At 46.9% G+C, this 15,965-nt stretch overlaps 1 long non-coding RNA gene across 1 annotated transcript; it reads right to left on the bottom strand.

Annotated features, from left to right (window-relative positions):
• Nucleotides 1-584: 584 nt before the first annotated feature.
• Nucleotides 585-2,529, bottom strand: LOC119713120 (uncharacterized). The gene is made up of 2 exons (XR_005260049.2): nucleotides 2,345-2,529; nucleotides 585-714 (listed from the first exon to the last, which is right to left on the bottom strand). It is a non-coding gene; the product is annotated as an uncharacterized lncRNA (long non-coding RNA).
• Nucleotides 2,530-15,965: the final 13,436 nt, after the last annotated feature.

Below are 15,965 nucleotides of genomic sequence, written 5' to 3'. Positions count from 1 at the left end.
GACACGCTGGCTGGGGATACACTCCTGTGGGACGGGGGACACGGGGCCCCTCTTGTGCATCTTGTTCAGGATGTGCCACAAGATCCAGAGCAATGCTGTGGTGTGACATCTCCAGGAGGACTCAGTCCCAGACCACCACCGCCTGAAGCAGGCACGGTGATCCCTGCACAGAGGCATAGTGCCGCCCACCCACGGCAGGACCACCAGCCCAGCGCTGAGCCCCACGGCACGGAAGGCTCTAGCGCAGTGCCCTGATGGGGACAGACAGCAGGATCTGTCACCCTGTCATCCAGACCTGTCACCCTGACAGCTTACAAAAGAAGGGTTCTGCTCTGACCACTTGTCCTGAATGCTTTGGATCCAATGTTGTTCTTTTCTGAATGCACCCTTTTCCCCTAAATACGGTGTTTCAGCCCCAAAAAGTAAAAGTTCCAGAAGGACATAGTAGAGGGCAAATAAGAAAAAAGAGAAAGAAAATACCCTGTTCAATGTAGTTGGAGCTAGTTCTTGTGGTTGTTCTAGAGGCTGCCATTTGCACCTACATGCAGACACAATACGCAAACCAAGGCATGGGGACAAGAAGCTTTCTCAAATAAATATTTTTACTTCTTTCAAAATCACAGATGAATCCAGCTGCAAAGGGCCTTCTGTGAGCTGCAGAGGGTTTTGATCTGATGGAGGACGTCATTCTTGAGGACATATTTTTCAATACTTCTGGAAAGTGAACAAAGTTGTTAGATTTATTTTTAATTCTACATTTGTTTGAAGTTATATCTTTTATATATTTTCCTCAACCATTTACACTGCCAGCAGAAAGTGTCTTCCTATTTTTCGCCCTTTTCCTTTTCCAAACCCTCACTGTTGCGTAATGGCAGAATGACAAGAGAGCTTTGAAACCGCCCATGTCTGCCAGCCATCCAGTACTGGCAAAATTCTGCAGAAAATTAGAACAAGGGGGAAGAAAATTTGCAAAATGGGGAAAACCAATAATTTTTTGATACTTAAAATAAAATATAAAAAGCTTTCTCTAAATAATAATAATTAATAATAAATAATCATAATAATAAATAATAATAATAAATAATAATGGCAAATGATTAATAATGATAAATAATTGATAATAACTAATAATAGGTAATAATAAATAATAATAATCCTCCCACAAGAAATTTAGAGAATCTGGACTTTGTGAAAGAGAAACAGAGTGGGCTTGTTTTCCTGGCAGAGTGATACATTTTTGACCAGTTATCTAGATCTCCGTAGCAGAATAGTGACCCCTTGTCCATGCGTGGCACTTTCTGCAGTGGCTATCAATGTGCTACCAAAGGAAGTGAAATTAATCTGCAGTGGGGAAACTGAGTCACAAAGAGACATGATCAGCTCGGCAGCAAGGCGAGTAAAAAAGCCATGTCCTCTGCAGTCAAATCCAGGCTTTTAGTGCTAAACTGCAGGATGAGCGGAGGAAGCCAGCCATGCATGCCATGCCTGATGTCGTTTAGTGGTGAATGGCTGAAGTGATTGGAGGCAATGCGATCTCTCCCCTGGCAGCCAGATGCAGAAGCAGCAGCTCTTGGAAAGACACAGCTGGCAGGGGGCCAGGGTGTGAAGGGTTACTGTTTTCAATCAAGCCAGCCAGAACATTAAAACGGATGCTGGTTGGATGAAAAGTGGTGTAGCATCTCTCTTAATCGTGTCAGTGTTTCCCTCCCCTGTGCTCTGCTCCTTGAGGCCTGCAGAAAGCCCCCACCTCCCATCCTGCTCCTGGAGCATTCACCCCTCTGCCCTGCTCCCTATAAGCCAGCCCCTACAAACCCGCCTGATCTATCTGCATGCAACACTCAAGCACCAGCTGAGCTCTACAGACACCAATGCTATCTTGACAGAATCATGCCCTGAATCGCAGGGAGGGTTCCACCCAAGACAAGGACTCTCATGAGCTGAAGCATGCCCGGACCTCCCAGCTGAGTTCCAATCACCCCCACTATTGCTGGAGTAGTACAGCTGTTAGATTTGTCAGAAATACCTGAGAGAGACCAAAGCCTTTTCCCTTTTTGGCACTCTGGGCATGGAGTTCACAGCTCAGCCCCCCTCTAACTACTCCTAAATGTGGGGAAAAATGATAACCCTCGATGTGAGGACCCAGGGGGGCAGCGATTAGCAGACACCCACTTCTGCTGTGCACAGAGAGTGGAAGCCAGTGTCTGCCTAAGTGTCCCGAAGGTCACAGCTTGATTTAATAAAGGTATCTGCCTAGAAAGGCAGCCTGATTTCCCATGCTGGAACAGCAAGCAGCACTTATTAGCTAGACCTCAGGGCTTTGCTAATGAGCTCACAAATGTCTCACCTGGAGGCATGCAGGGCTGAATCCTGCTTGATGGAGATGAGAGTTGTTCCCTTTTAGCAAAAACTAGTGATTTCTCTCAAGAGGAGTATGCAGTGCTTCCTGCTCCTTCTTCCCACGCTGCTGCTGGGATTTGCAAGGATGGGTAAGCAGAGCTGGGGCTTTTTATATTCCCAGAGGGATCTTCCCCTTAGATCAGCACTGGGTTGTATAGTCAGGATACAGCAGAAAGAAATTTCCACCTGTAGATGAACAGCTGGTAGTTAACAATCATCCTCACCACTGCCAGCACCTTGCACTGCTGCCAGCTCTGTCCCATGGTAGCTCGTGGGCTCGTGAAAATTCATTCGCTGCCTGTTTTGCTTCAGGGAGCAAAGTTTGAAGCTTGTTGAAGGCTTTTTGTGGAGTCCTCCGAACTATTTGTATCGCTACCTGCAAGTGGCTTCCTCTAGCAGAGCCCCATGCATCCTGTCTGGATGGGGACAGCAGCCTGGAGTCACCCTCCAGCCCTGCTGGGTCTCCAGAGGACACGGTGACAGTGCCCAGCCATGGCTCAGGGTCCTCACCTCGATGCAGGGAAAGGCCCTGCTCTGCAGGGATGGAGAGGGGGAGCCCACAGTGGGACACGGGCTCCTGCCTTCCCCATGCTGCGCCCTCTGGCACTGCTCACATCACCTGCTGTCACCCACAGAGCCAAAGCTGATGGCAAAGATCAAAGAGGACAAGAAGGTGGCAGGCACCTTCATTATTTTAGGAGTTGAAAGGGATGTTTACAGCTTCCTGAGCGAGGTTGTGCCTCTGTGGTAACATTCCCAGCGCTTTCAGCATTGTTGCTGTCATCTTCCGTGATTAAACTTGTTCCCTTTTGATCCTTTCATGCAATGGGATGAAAACAAAGCAGGCAAAGGTGCAAGATCCAGAAGTATTTAGTCAGCACCCTGTTCAAAGTCTTTTCTTCTTTACTGAGATGGGGCTAAATGGGCCAATAAAATGAAGAGACAATTAATGAGAAGGAAACCAGAACCAAAAGACACAATCATGGGGGCAACTCCTGTGCTTATGCGTGACTTGTCACCCATCAGTATGGAAAAGCAAAGAAGATTTAAACTCTGGAGTTGACAGCAAGCCAACTGAATCTGAAGCATGGATAGAAAAGGAGAGTCCCCATGGGGACAGAAAGATGCTGAGCTTGATAAGCAGCTCAGCTTCTCTCTGCAGCCAGAGAAACAAAAATTGCCTGCTTCCAAACACCTTCACCCCTCCAGTGGAGAAACTTTACTGGGATTACAGAGAGGCAGAAAAATAACAGCAAACATAAAAAGATCTGTTACACCTGTGAGAAGATCCCTGGAAGGATTCTTCTTAGGTTAGGCATGTTGATGGCAAGGAGCTCCCCACACCTGGGGCCTTCCTGGAGTGAATCCTGGCCTGAAGGGGGGAGCTGAGTTGAACATGCCCAGGAGCTGAGCAATTGACAGGCCACCCAGGTGGAACTGTCCAGCATGGAGCCCCCAGAGAGCAGGACAATGCGTTCCCCTCCTCTAACACGGCTGACAAGTCTTGCCCTGGGCTAACAGCAAGTATATGCTAATAGAGTGGGTCTGTGAGGCCCATGTCCACAAACCTCAGGGTGAGAGCTTCCTGACTCAAAGGACACAGTTCATTACAGAGAGACATCTACTCTGTCCTGTTCTCTGTCCTCAGAGTTTTCCTTTTTGCCTCAGCAGGTGCTTCCAGAGAGGAAACTGGGCTGCAGAAAGGAAGTCTGGAACAGTACAAGATTTGACACTTAAAGAGAAAAATGGAAAAAAGAAAAAAAAAAAAAAGAAAAAAAAAAAAAAGAGAGGTATTCCAAATCTCTTTCTCCTCAGCATTTATCAGCCTCTATCCCAGCACTGAGCAGTTCCAGCTTATAAAGAATGACACATGCAGAGCACAAAATAACAGGGCTGCCAAAGGATCCTGAAGGGAAACAAAACCTGCAGCAGCTCAGAAGGGGATTGAAAACCCACCAGGAGGCCACGCAGCCGGGTTGGTTTGCAATTAGTGTGATAGGGGCTGCAAGAACACGCTCCTGCAGGGAAGAGCCAGCCCCACCACTTGCTGAAGGACAGATCTTCGCTGCTCTGCAGTCCAAGGAGTGGGACTTGGTGTCTTTTGATGACACAGTGCCTGCAGCAGGAGACCATTTGGTGTCTCTACCAGCTGATCTTCTCATACATGCAAGGAGAATACTTGGTGTCTTGTCCTCTTGGCTTTCCTTGCATCAGCTCCAAGGGGCCGTGCATCAGTTCAGCCTCTGCTCCTGCAAATAATAAATCTGAGGGTGCTCCCACAGCAGGGCTGTGGCTGTCACTTCACTGTCACTCTAGGCCACACTGGTGTCCCTGCCTATCCAGGAGGGGAAGGGGACTCCTTGGCATGAACCTTTTCCCTGGCAAGAGACAGGGAGAGGTGTTTTTCAGGCCACCTGGCCTGGACCAGAAGGGCACGTCCAGGCTGAGGCTGCAGGTATCAGGACTTGGGAGTCAGTCTCAGGCCTGAGCTGCTCTTGGACCTTCAACCTCCAGGGGTCCCCATGTCTCAGGCTGCTCCCAGCCCAGCCACCTCCTCTCAGGAGCCCTCAAACCATTTCCAAGTGTCCACGTGAACTGGGGAACACCATGCATAGCAGGCAGCAGCTCTTCCTCCTTCTTCCCAGACAGTCTTACTTGGGACTTGACATGGATGTTTTACAGGTCAGATTAAATTCCCAGGAAGTCCTGTACAAACTGTCTGCCCCTCCCAGCCATTAGCCACGGACCCTCAGCAGACAGCCTCCTGCAATCTCCCGGTGTCCTGGGGTTCCTCATCCTGAGACTGAGCCAGGTGATGGACCATGGGCACACCAAGGGTTACCCATCCAGCTGTGATTTGTGCTCTTTAACCAGGTCTCTCAACCTAACTCAGAGCCACTTGTAATCTGCTTCCCACTTGCACAGACTTTCAAGAGCAGGAAATACATTCCTATTGTCTGGTTACAGATATCTTGATTTGGCCATTATATTTCTTGGCCATTTTCCTGTAAACTTCAATAAAACTGCCAGAGTTGCTAGAAGAGTGGTTTTAGAAAAGAAAGCTGGTTCAACCTAAAACTTGTATTCACCTTAATGAAGATCCATCTGGTGCAGTACAAAAAGCACGGAAATAATGAGCAGAAATGTGCTCAGTGATAACATTGTTCACTCCCTGACAGTGGCCATTGCTGGGAACTCCCCTGCCTGTTGTGAAGGGACACAGGGGACATTGTCTGCCCTTGTGGTCTGACATCAGTAAGTACAGATAAATGGGCAGGTTACTGAAAGTTTGGTCCCATTGCAGGTGGGACAGCCCAGAGAGCTGCTGCAAAAACAGGGGCAGGTGGGACCTTAACGTGCATTAGGCAGGTCTGGATGTGACTGGTCTCTCTTATGGTGGACAGGCTGCCCGGTGATGGTTCAGAAATCCCAGCCAAGGCTGCAGTGACCGCAGCCAGCAGAGTAAGTGGTAGCAGTGAATTTTCATGTCCTTGTATTCCTGCAACAGCGCCTTCTTGCACACAGCACGATCTGGTTTGTGTGCTGGTCACTCAGCACTTCCACGGCTTCAGGTGGGACAGGGTCACGGGCAGCTGCTGACAGGGTCACAGGCAGACCCCAGCTTGAAACTGCAGTGTCACCCCTGATGGGCCATGTGTATTCAGACAGAAGCAACCAGCTAGAAGAATTTCAGTCCAAAAGAGAAATGAAGCTACCCATGGCCTGCCATGCCCATGTCCATATGTATCACCCATGCTCTTGTCACATCTGCAGTAGCTGAGCTGTGGGCACCACAGATGAGGGTCCGGATTAGAGAAGTCGCCTTGGCAGAGGTTGGTCTACCCAGGTTCCTGCTGTCCCCATCCTCTGCTGAGTGCCATGGGCAGACCTGGGACTTGCAGGCTCCCTCCATCTAATAAATCCATTCATTAAGGATCACTGAGCTCTATGCAGGCCACATAATGAGGCATCTGAAAACATGTATTCAGCATTCTCCCCTGATTAGGTGCCTTTGACAGGGAATGGTGACACTCATGTAATTAACACATCATTAAGGCAACTGCTGGTTCCTTTCCTCTGCTGAGTTATGACATACCTCCTTACAAAATGTGCTCTGTGGCTCTTGAGTGACAGCATTCTCTGCTCCATTCCCTGTTCACATGCAGGGCCCCAACACAGCTGGGTACTAGGTTTTGGGGACAGCTGCAGGACGGGCAGCAGATGGGATCACTCAGCTCCTTGCATGCTAGCAGAAGGGAGAGGAGACTTGTCCCACCCTGACTCTCCATTTCTAACCCTCACCGCTGAATCTTCACACAGTAACTCATCTCATCTTTACCACATATCAAAATCTGCCCCTAGGACAAGTCACCACCAAAGAGGCAGCTGGGCTGGGTGTGAGTTGTACATCATGGGGCAGAGCAGTGATTTTGTGGGGGGAAGGACAATGAAGCAGGCATGGACTAGGTTATGTTTCCCTTAAGGCTGTGTCTCCAGTTTCACATCATGATTCTGGACCAGTTGAAGGGTGTTTATTTATTTGTTTGTTTATTTGTTTGTTTGTTTCTTTCTTTTGTTCTGTCTACCCAAAGACCTGGGTTTTCTGAATCACTGTCAAAAAGGATGTCCCTGGGCATCATACTCTTGTATCAGCCCTTATCTACCACATTGGCCCTTGTTTTTCCTCCATTAACTCCCACATTCCTGCTCTCCATCTGCCTGGGTACAGTCCCTCCATCTGTCGATGCATGCAGACCTTAGCACTCAGTAGAGCCAAGGCCAACATTCTAAGTCCAGGAGGTGGCAGAGGCAGACGAGTCAGGGACAACACTTGACCTCCAAGGTCTTGTCTTAGGGCAAAGGTTGTACTTACACCAGGGAGGAGGGATGAGGAATAGCTACATCTGACCTTCCAAAATGGGTTTTCAAAGATCCACGGTCAATTTTGTGTCGAGGCAAGAGGGAGACAGAAAACCTGTCTGGGCACTGACTTTCAAAGTGATTTATCTGACCATGTAGCAGCTGGGAATCCAAGTATAAAGCATGAGAGACAGGTTAAATGTGCCAAGGCACTTTGTCTTCTGTCAGCATTAATATGCAGAATTAGGGCCTGGGAGATGTATCCTTGTAAAAGTATTGTTAAAATGACTAAGCCTTCCCAAGGTCCAGCTGAAACTTTCACTTGTAATGAAGACAGCTTGTCCCTTTATGACCAAAAATGTTGGAAAAAGCACAACAAAATCACATTTGGTTCCAGCTTCTCTCAAGAAAAAGAAAAAAAAAAAAGTTCTTTTTCTTATTTTGATTTTTTTTTTATGACAAAAAGTGAAGAAAAGCTTGATCTAAGTAGTTTTCCATTAAATTGTTCTTTCACAAAACAGTTCCTTACAGAAATGAAATTCATAGAAAACAAAACAAAACAAACAAAAAAAAAAAAAACACAAATGGTTTGAAGCAGGCACTTTCTCTCTGTCATACAAGATTTGTGTAGAAAACATTTATTTAGGATTCAAAAAGTACTGATCATTTCTATTCTGTCAGTGATTATGGCAAACCTGGATGAGAAGCTCCCATGGCCACACAGCCCATGCCTTTCCAGAGCATCACAAACTGCTTTCCACATCAAATGACCCAAGGTAGTCTGGCATCCTTGGAGCAGCTTTAGCTCAGAAACTGGTGCTCTGTTCTCTTTGGCCAGCTTTTGCCTTTGCAGAAAGCCTGCCTGAAGTTTCCGTCTTCTGGTGACCACAACCCAATGAACTTTTAGCTTGGACTTGTAGATATCTAAGGCAGGGAGTAACCAATATGCCAGCTGGTTTGCTGGAGAACAGTTATGATTGCAATAGGGCTGGCAAATCCCTTCTCAAGTGCCATACAAGGCCCGCTGCCCACACAGAAAATCCCAATAGCCTAAATAAAAAGGCCATGCTCTGGAAGATGCTATTTTCCAGTCCCAGCCCTTGCTTCCCTCCTGCTCCCATTAGCTCAGGGAGCCATGTCTTGCGTCATGCCAATAATGCACGGCTTCAAGTACAGCTACCTTGTTTTGTCGCCAGTCACGGCCAACATTTAAATCTACTCTGTGCACTTCTTCCATTTAGGAGAGCGGAATTACAGCAGAGATTTGTATTGGTTTAACAAAAGTATTTGCTAGGCAGCTTTGGAGACTATTAAGCGGAGAGCTGGGTTTCATGCTAATTTTCTTTTTAATAAAGAACAAATGGGCAAGAGTTCTACACAAAAGCGCGTGGCTGCTCTGAAACGAGCAGGAACGGAGCTACGAGCGACACAGCCCTGCTGTGTTATTATGTTTCGAGGGTGAATAACTCCTACAAATCATTTGTATACGTTGTCTAAATGGAACGCGCAGGGAATAATTTGAAGCAGGAAAGCATTAAGAAAGTGAAGGATACACTCCTGCGCTCGTTTGCTCAGCTTAAACTCCTTTCCTTTGTTTGCTGCCCTTGTTAGAGAAATTTTGCCTTGGTTAAACTTAAAATATGAGTGCGATTATAAAACCCAAATATAAACCACCACAGAATAGAAACCACTATTCATAGCCACAGAGCGCAGGAGCTTTACATAATTTCCATAGTGTGTCACGCATTTCTAGGAAGGAGAAAAAGGTCTTGAAAAGAAACAGCTGACGGGGAAATCATTAAGAGAGTTTTTTATGCACACAGGGTAGTCTTAAATGAGAATAATGTTGCTCAGGAAAACAACACTTGCAAAGTTATTTGGGCCTAAAGTTCCAGATAGATGCCTCTTGGGGTTTGCAGCAGTGCTGAATTAGGACAGAAGAGGCAAAACATTTGCACAGGAGCTGTGCCAGGCTGCAGGGGAGGATTGCTCTTTCCACCGGCCTGTTGTGCTCCTGGCTGGGGGCAGGAGAGCAGGGAGCAGGCGAGGCGGGGGGGGGGGAGACACAGCAGCTGTGGGGTCAGTGGCAGTGGGGACAGTGGCAGTGGGGACAGCAGCATCCCTCGCTGCAGTGCAACTGAGTTATGGCTTAGCTCAGAGGCACAGGCACTATGTGAGTCCATCTCCTGTCTGGAGATATAAAGAGGCTAAAGACACAAAAAGGAGAGAAGGGGATGGATGGGTTCACCTGAGGAGTTGCCTGCCGAGCTGTTCTGGGAAAGGCACAGTGGTGGGAAAATGTACCAAGCCTTTACCATGAAAACAGAGAAGGGCTCACTCGGACCTGGGACGAGTACCGTTGGCAGGGTCTCTGTCTAGATGCACTCTAGAGAGAAAAAGTATTCTGGCTTTTCCTCCACCTGTAAGATTCACCTGAGCCAGACTGAAGTTAAGCACTAGAGCTGTCCAAGCACAGCTGGGCTAGAAAGAGTCCCCAGCAGCGCAGTGTTGGTAGCAGACCTAACAGCCTGCAAAGCCAGCAGCAGTGCTCGCTCCTTTCCTGCAATGCCCTGCGAGGTGCGGCGGCAGAAGGAGAGGCAGAGATGTGCCCAGGCAGCGTGGGCTGGGACGGTCCCTTTAAGCAGAGTTTGAAGCCTGGTGCCAAATGCTTGCTCCTGGTTTTCATTTATTTATTTATGCTTTTAATTCCCTCCTAGATGCTGGGAAACATATTTGCATTTCATTAAAATGCATTTTCCCCACTTAGTTCTGCATTCTTTTCTGGCAAATGTTCCCGTTTTGTCATTTTCCCTGGGCCTGGAGCAGACTCAATGCATAGCAGCTGCCTTGCTTTAGCAGCCACTTGAATCTCAGGGCTGTGCTGCTTGCTGGAGTCTCACTGGTCCTGTGCCTGAATCAATGCGAGCAACTGACTAGGCTCCCTGCTGGTCTATGGAGCATCAGCCACTGCAAGTCATTGCACCCAGAGAGGGAGCAAATTGCAATCACAACCATCAAGAGGTCCCAAAAGCCTGGGATCACCTTCTTTCTATCCCCTCTATACATGTTGCATGAGTTCATTCCTTGTCACTGCTCCTAAGGAATGTTCTCACCATCCCTCTGCCCTGTGCATGTTGGTGTCCAGCTCCTTCCCCCAGCTGCATGACATATTGACTCTTTCCCCCCCTCCCAGAGGAATATATATCCCCCTCTATCACTGTTTGTACTGCTCTGTACACTGACAAGCTCAAGGCTGTCCTGTTCCTCCTTACAGACCAGCTTCCAGCTTCTGGCCATCAAACAAGTGACCTTCTCTCTGGAAGAGACACTTTTTCACGGCGTGTCTTACTTAATTACATCCCAGCTCAAATAACATCCATATTTAATTAGAAGAGGTGTCGTTAAAGCGCTCTGCCCTCCCCAGCTGAGATGTCCTGTTCTTCATTGCTCATCAGACCATAGGACAGGCTCGTTGAGGCTGGACCTTGGCACCAAGAGGGTAAAATGCAGCCTCTGTGCTTTGGAGTGGAAGCAGGTTCTTCTGGTGATTTGTTGCATTTTAGTATCTGTAAGACATTCTAAAAATCTCCACACCACCAACCACTTTTTCTTTCAGAGGTACATTTAAGATCACCAGATGAAAGACACTAGAAATGCAAAGCATCATTAATATTTAAGTAAGATTTGAAGAAATACAAACTTAAGCATTGTAAAAATTAACTGGGTAGAGATATCATTTCCTGCAGTAAAGAGCTTAAACTAATTCACATACTTTATTGCAGAAACCGTCTCCCTTGTCTCTGTATCCCAATCCCTTCATGCCCATGGAAAACCAGGTAGATCTGGTGGCACTGGTGTAATGGAGAATGGGTTTGGGATGCCCTGAGCATCACAAAGCACAGGTGGGTGAAAGTCCAGATGACTGTGACTTCAGCATAGTCAGTTTCACCACTCTGTGCCAGAGAGCAATGCTACCCTAGCAGGGACCCCCAGGTGTCTTCTCCTCCATGCAGAGAAGGGACAAGGAATGTAGGCTCCAGTTCCAGGCAGCTCCCAAAGGCTGGGCACCAGCAAAGCTCCTGGCCAGAGCCCTGATCCAGCCAAGAGCCCAACACGTCTGTGTGGGGACCACCGATTCCCTGGGGACACAGCAGCGAGGCAGCTCCATCACGTTGGATGTCACCAACTCCACCGTGGGAATGCAAATAAATCCCCTCTTTTCTTCCTGGTAATTTGTTTCTGCGTAGAATAAATTGAATATGTAATTTCATTTTCTCTCTCGGAGCATTAACAACCTTGGAATTGTTCGGATTCACAATGAAGACAACAAACAAGTAATTACCGACAAACTGATATCGCTATTGAGAAGAGAATGCAATTGATTTTAATTCTCGTCAGCCCTGTTTACTCTCCCATTGCATTAGGCATAATAAAGTGTTACAGTAGATTATGCTCCGTTGTAAAGTAGTTCTTATCAGACACCACAAACTGCCTCTTCATTACAGAACATGCCTACCCCATTATGCTCTTCACCCGGCATCCCCTGGGGAGGGGACACCGCCGTCCTGCAGCAGGGACTCGTGCAACCTTGGATGCCAGGCTCTCTCCTGCCCTTCCAGGAGCTCTGGGGGTCTTTATAAACACATGAAGAAGGAAGATGCAGAGCCAAAGTTCATAGTCACCAGAACCTTTGAGCAAAGGTCTGACCCATGTCATATTTTTTACTGATTTCATGAAGAGATTGCCATAAAGTTGCTGGACTGTAATTAATTAGAGATAAATTTATCGTGATGTGAAATCTGATGAACAAAATTCAACTTATGGTGCATTGGTTGAAAGACAGGTCTCTTGGATCCTGTTTTTTGCTGGCTGGGGTTTGTCTCCCAAGGAAGACAGGACTCCTGGTTTCTGTCCCTGGCTCCATCGCTGTTTGGACATACGACCTTCATCCTTCTGTGCCTTGGTGCTTCTGGGTGTTGAAGAGATGCAGAAATCTTTCCCTTTCTCTCCAGAGGTGTGAAGATTTGCTCAAAATCTGGTTTACAAGTAGTGTAAAGGAGTGTGGTGAGCCTTTCCGTCTTGGAAAGGATGCTCCGAGGGTAGACAAATTATTTCAATGCTTATGAAAGGATTATAGAAACATGGAAGTATCAATGTGCAGGGACTGCTGGAGGTCTCCAGTCCAGCATCCCACTTTGAGCAGGACAGTCATGTTAGGTCAGGCAGCCATGGGTACGTGTAGCAAGATCTGGAGATCTGCCAGGGATGGAAATAACCTAAATGACACATTCCCACCCTTATGGCTGCCATCTCTAACCACCACCTCCTGTCCCATCCTTGTGTCCCTGTCCTTGCTATGGGCATGCCTTGAGCAGTGCAGCAGTGCTGCTAGATCCCCGCACGTGCTCCCCACCACTACGCTACACAAGCCCAGCTCCCTCCCAGCTTGGTGTCAACTGGGAGCTACTAAAACCATAAATCCTAGCATCCCAATGAAATTGCTGCAAGCAAAATGTCCTAAATTCCCCAGAAGTGACCTCTTACTTCTGGCCCTGAAGCTGAAGAGTGCAGGAGGTCAAATTCATCCCATGGCCACATCCTGCCTCCTCCCAGCTCCCCAGCTCCTGGCAGCAGCCACCTGGCTGGCGGGTCTGGGGAGGATGCAACACCCAGCCCAGAGGCCAAGGGATGCCCAGGAGTTTGCTGCATGGGGCTTCAGAGAGGTTCAGGTCCTTGCTTGTCATCTCACAGGAGGCTGCTTCCCCAAGGCAATCATTACAGCTGCCTCCTACCACCATTTCCTTTGCCTCACTGCAATTTCTGGAACTGTCTCCTAAGAATTTTCTGCAGGTATTCCATGGTATGTCTTTAAAGTGGGGCTTTTTCCATACGCTCATGCTGTTTTCTGACATCTCCCTCCAGTTCTGTCAGATCTTTACAGACAGTTGACGTTCTGCTTTTTAGTCCTTGTGTTATGTACTCAGTCCAGCAGCTTTCAAAATATTTTTTTTTTTCTGAGCACAATTAATTCTTAAAGAAAGTCTAAATCATGAATGATCATTAAAGGAGGCATTGTCCCATCTTCATTATCTTTGCAGAGGTTTCTCTGGTCTTTCTGAGTTTGGTAAGAAAATTGTTTAAGCACTGTCAGATAACTAACTAATTCCCCAATTAATATAACTAATGCTTACATGGCTCTTTATTTTAGAGAGCAATTGCAGCATTAAGTGACCTTGATAAACTCAGTATATTAAGTATCTATCTCTCAGGACACAGATACACTGATTTTATTATACAAATATTCATCTTCATTACAAAATGTTCCCAAATTGACATCTTTGAAGAGGCTTCTCATTTCATAAACAGCACAAGTTGTTACACTGAGGGAAAGACATTATCATCTAGTTAGCACCAAAATTATCCAATAGAATTACTTGGTATCTCTTTCAAAACCTTTTCTTCCTTTGAAATCCAACTGAATGTGGAAAGTGAAAGGTGGAAGGTGTTACCAAGAAATAAATCCTCTTACACCAAAATCTAAAGACCTTTTTGAGTAGGTTTAGATGAAAGCATTGGTATTTTCATGCAAAGGAAAGTCTGCTTAAAGAGCTCAGTAATTCTGGACCAAGTACTTCATTTCCTCCCATCTCTTGCAAGTGGGGACACTTTCTACAACAGAACTCTTGCAGGGTCTGTCATGTGTAACAGAGTCCTTTCCACCTCAGCAGGTGCTTTGTGCCAGGTTGCTGTAGCCTGTTTATGGGTGAAGTGATGCTGCTGGATTTTTACATTTGGCCAAACATACCCTGCTCTGCAGGCTAGCATTTGCTATCAGTTTATAACATGGAATTAAAAAGCTCTACTCACTGTTCTTTAGGCAGCACAATGTCAGCGCCAACCCTGACATGTCTCAGTCACTGTGCATGAAAGGAAACTCATACAAAAACCTCCAAGCCATGCAGAGCCTTCAGCCTGATGCCTGGAGCTGCAGCAGCAGGCTGGAGGGAGGTCTGTCCTTTGGCACAGGAAACAAGAACCTCCTGAAATGGCTTTTTGGCCTAAGCATTTCTCTTATTCAACCAGCCAAACCCACATGCGGTCACTGCCAAAGGCTCTCACAGAACCTCAGAATGGGCAGGGTTGGAAGGGACCTCTGAAGATCACCCAGTCCAACCCCCCTGCAGAGCAGGATCACCTACAGCACCTTGCACAGGATGGCACCCAGGTGGGTTTTAAATATCTCCAGAGAAGGAGACTCCACAACCTCTCTGAGCAGCCTGTTCCAGTGCTCTGTCACCCTCCCAGTAAAGAAATGCCCCCTCACACTGAGCTGGAACCCCCTGTGCTTCAGTTTGTGCCTGTTGCCTCTCATTCTGTCGCTGGGCACAACTGAAAAGAGACTGGCCCCATGCTCTCAACACCCTCTCCTCGGGTATCTATATATACGTTACTGAGATCTCCCCTCAATCTCCTCTTCTCCAGGCTAAACAGGCCCAGTTCTCTCAGCCTGTCCTTGTGCGACAGGCACTCCTGTCCTCTCATCATCTTAGGAGCCCTCCTCTGAACTTGCTCTGGTACTTCTGGTACTGGGGAGCCCAGAACTGGGCACAATGCTCCACGTGTGGCCTCAGCAGGGCCGAGCAGCTGGGGAGGATCACCTCAGCTTCATGTGAATGGTGGAGTCAGCAGCAGTGAAGCTGGTCATAACATCTGACCCAGCACATCACAATAACTGCATCAACAACCATTTGGTGCCAGCTGCGAGATCAGTCCTACAACCTGCTGCACCACGGCCAGCTCCTCACTGAGCCAAGCATCCGTCCCCAACTCCCAGAATCTGTGGCACCCCAAAGCCAGCAGAAGGATGTGCCCACCCTGTCTGGGAGACTGTTGCCCACTTACCTATCTCCCATGTCTGCCATAGGATGGAACACACCAGCCCAAGGGGAGTCTGCCTCCTGCCAGTGACCACAGGGAATGCCTGTACAGTAGTCTTAAGTCTTTTTCTCTACCTTCTCATGTGTTAATTTTGGGTGAATGAACTCCACTCTCTGCATGTTGGAAGAAAATCTACATTAAAAAAAAAAAAAAAAAAAAAACTTTTAAAAGCAACTGAAAAGGAAAGTAAAATTATGACAGATAACCATAAGGTGTAATTATAACAATACAATATTATTTTTTTAACAAAATTCACAATAAATTCCTGCAGCCAAGGACCTGAGGAGTCAGTAAGAGCTTTTCTAAAGTCATTGAAGAAAGGAGTATATCCCAGTGAGGGCTGAGCATGCCAAGCTTTCAAAATACTGCCCAGAGCAGGCAAAGATGACTGTGATTATCAAGAAAGAAAAAAAGCTTCTCTGCAGAAGAATGTAGGTGCCTGAGGAAGACCTTCTTCTAGTTCTCAAGTGTTGAAGAATATGGCAACCAGAAACTCTCTCACCACATCACCACAAACAATGCAGCAATGTTTGATAAATCCATTTTAAATGCAGACCAAGTTTAGACAGATTTTTCCCTGTATCCTGTTAATTCCAAGATCATTTTATAATACTAGTTTAATGCATGTTAATTGAATTTTAATTTCTATTCAAGTGAGCTTAACACAAATTATCAATTAAAGATGCATAATTTAATGTGAATAGAATTTGTCAGCCTGATAAATGTGTGTTAGGCTATATAACTTCTTAAATAAATATACATAACGAAAA

This window comes from Anas platyrhynchos, chromosome 19 (genome assembly GCF_047663525.1).
Source record: "Anas platyrhynchos isolate ZD024472 breed Pekin duck chromosome 19, IASCAAS_PekinDuck_T2T, whole genome shotgun sequence".
In the NCBI taxonomy this organism is placed as follows: Eukaryota; Metazoa; Chordata; class Aves; order Anseriformes; family Anatidae; genus Anas; species Anas platyrhynchos.
Note: the sequence above shows the minus strand (reverse complement) of the source record. Positions and strands in the feature narration are given on the sequence as shown.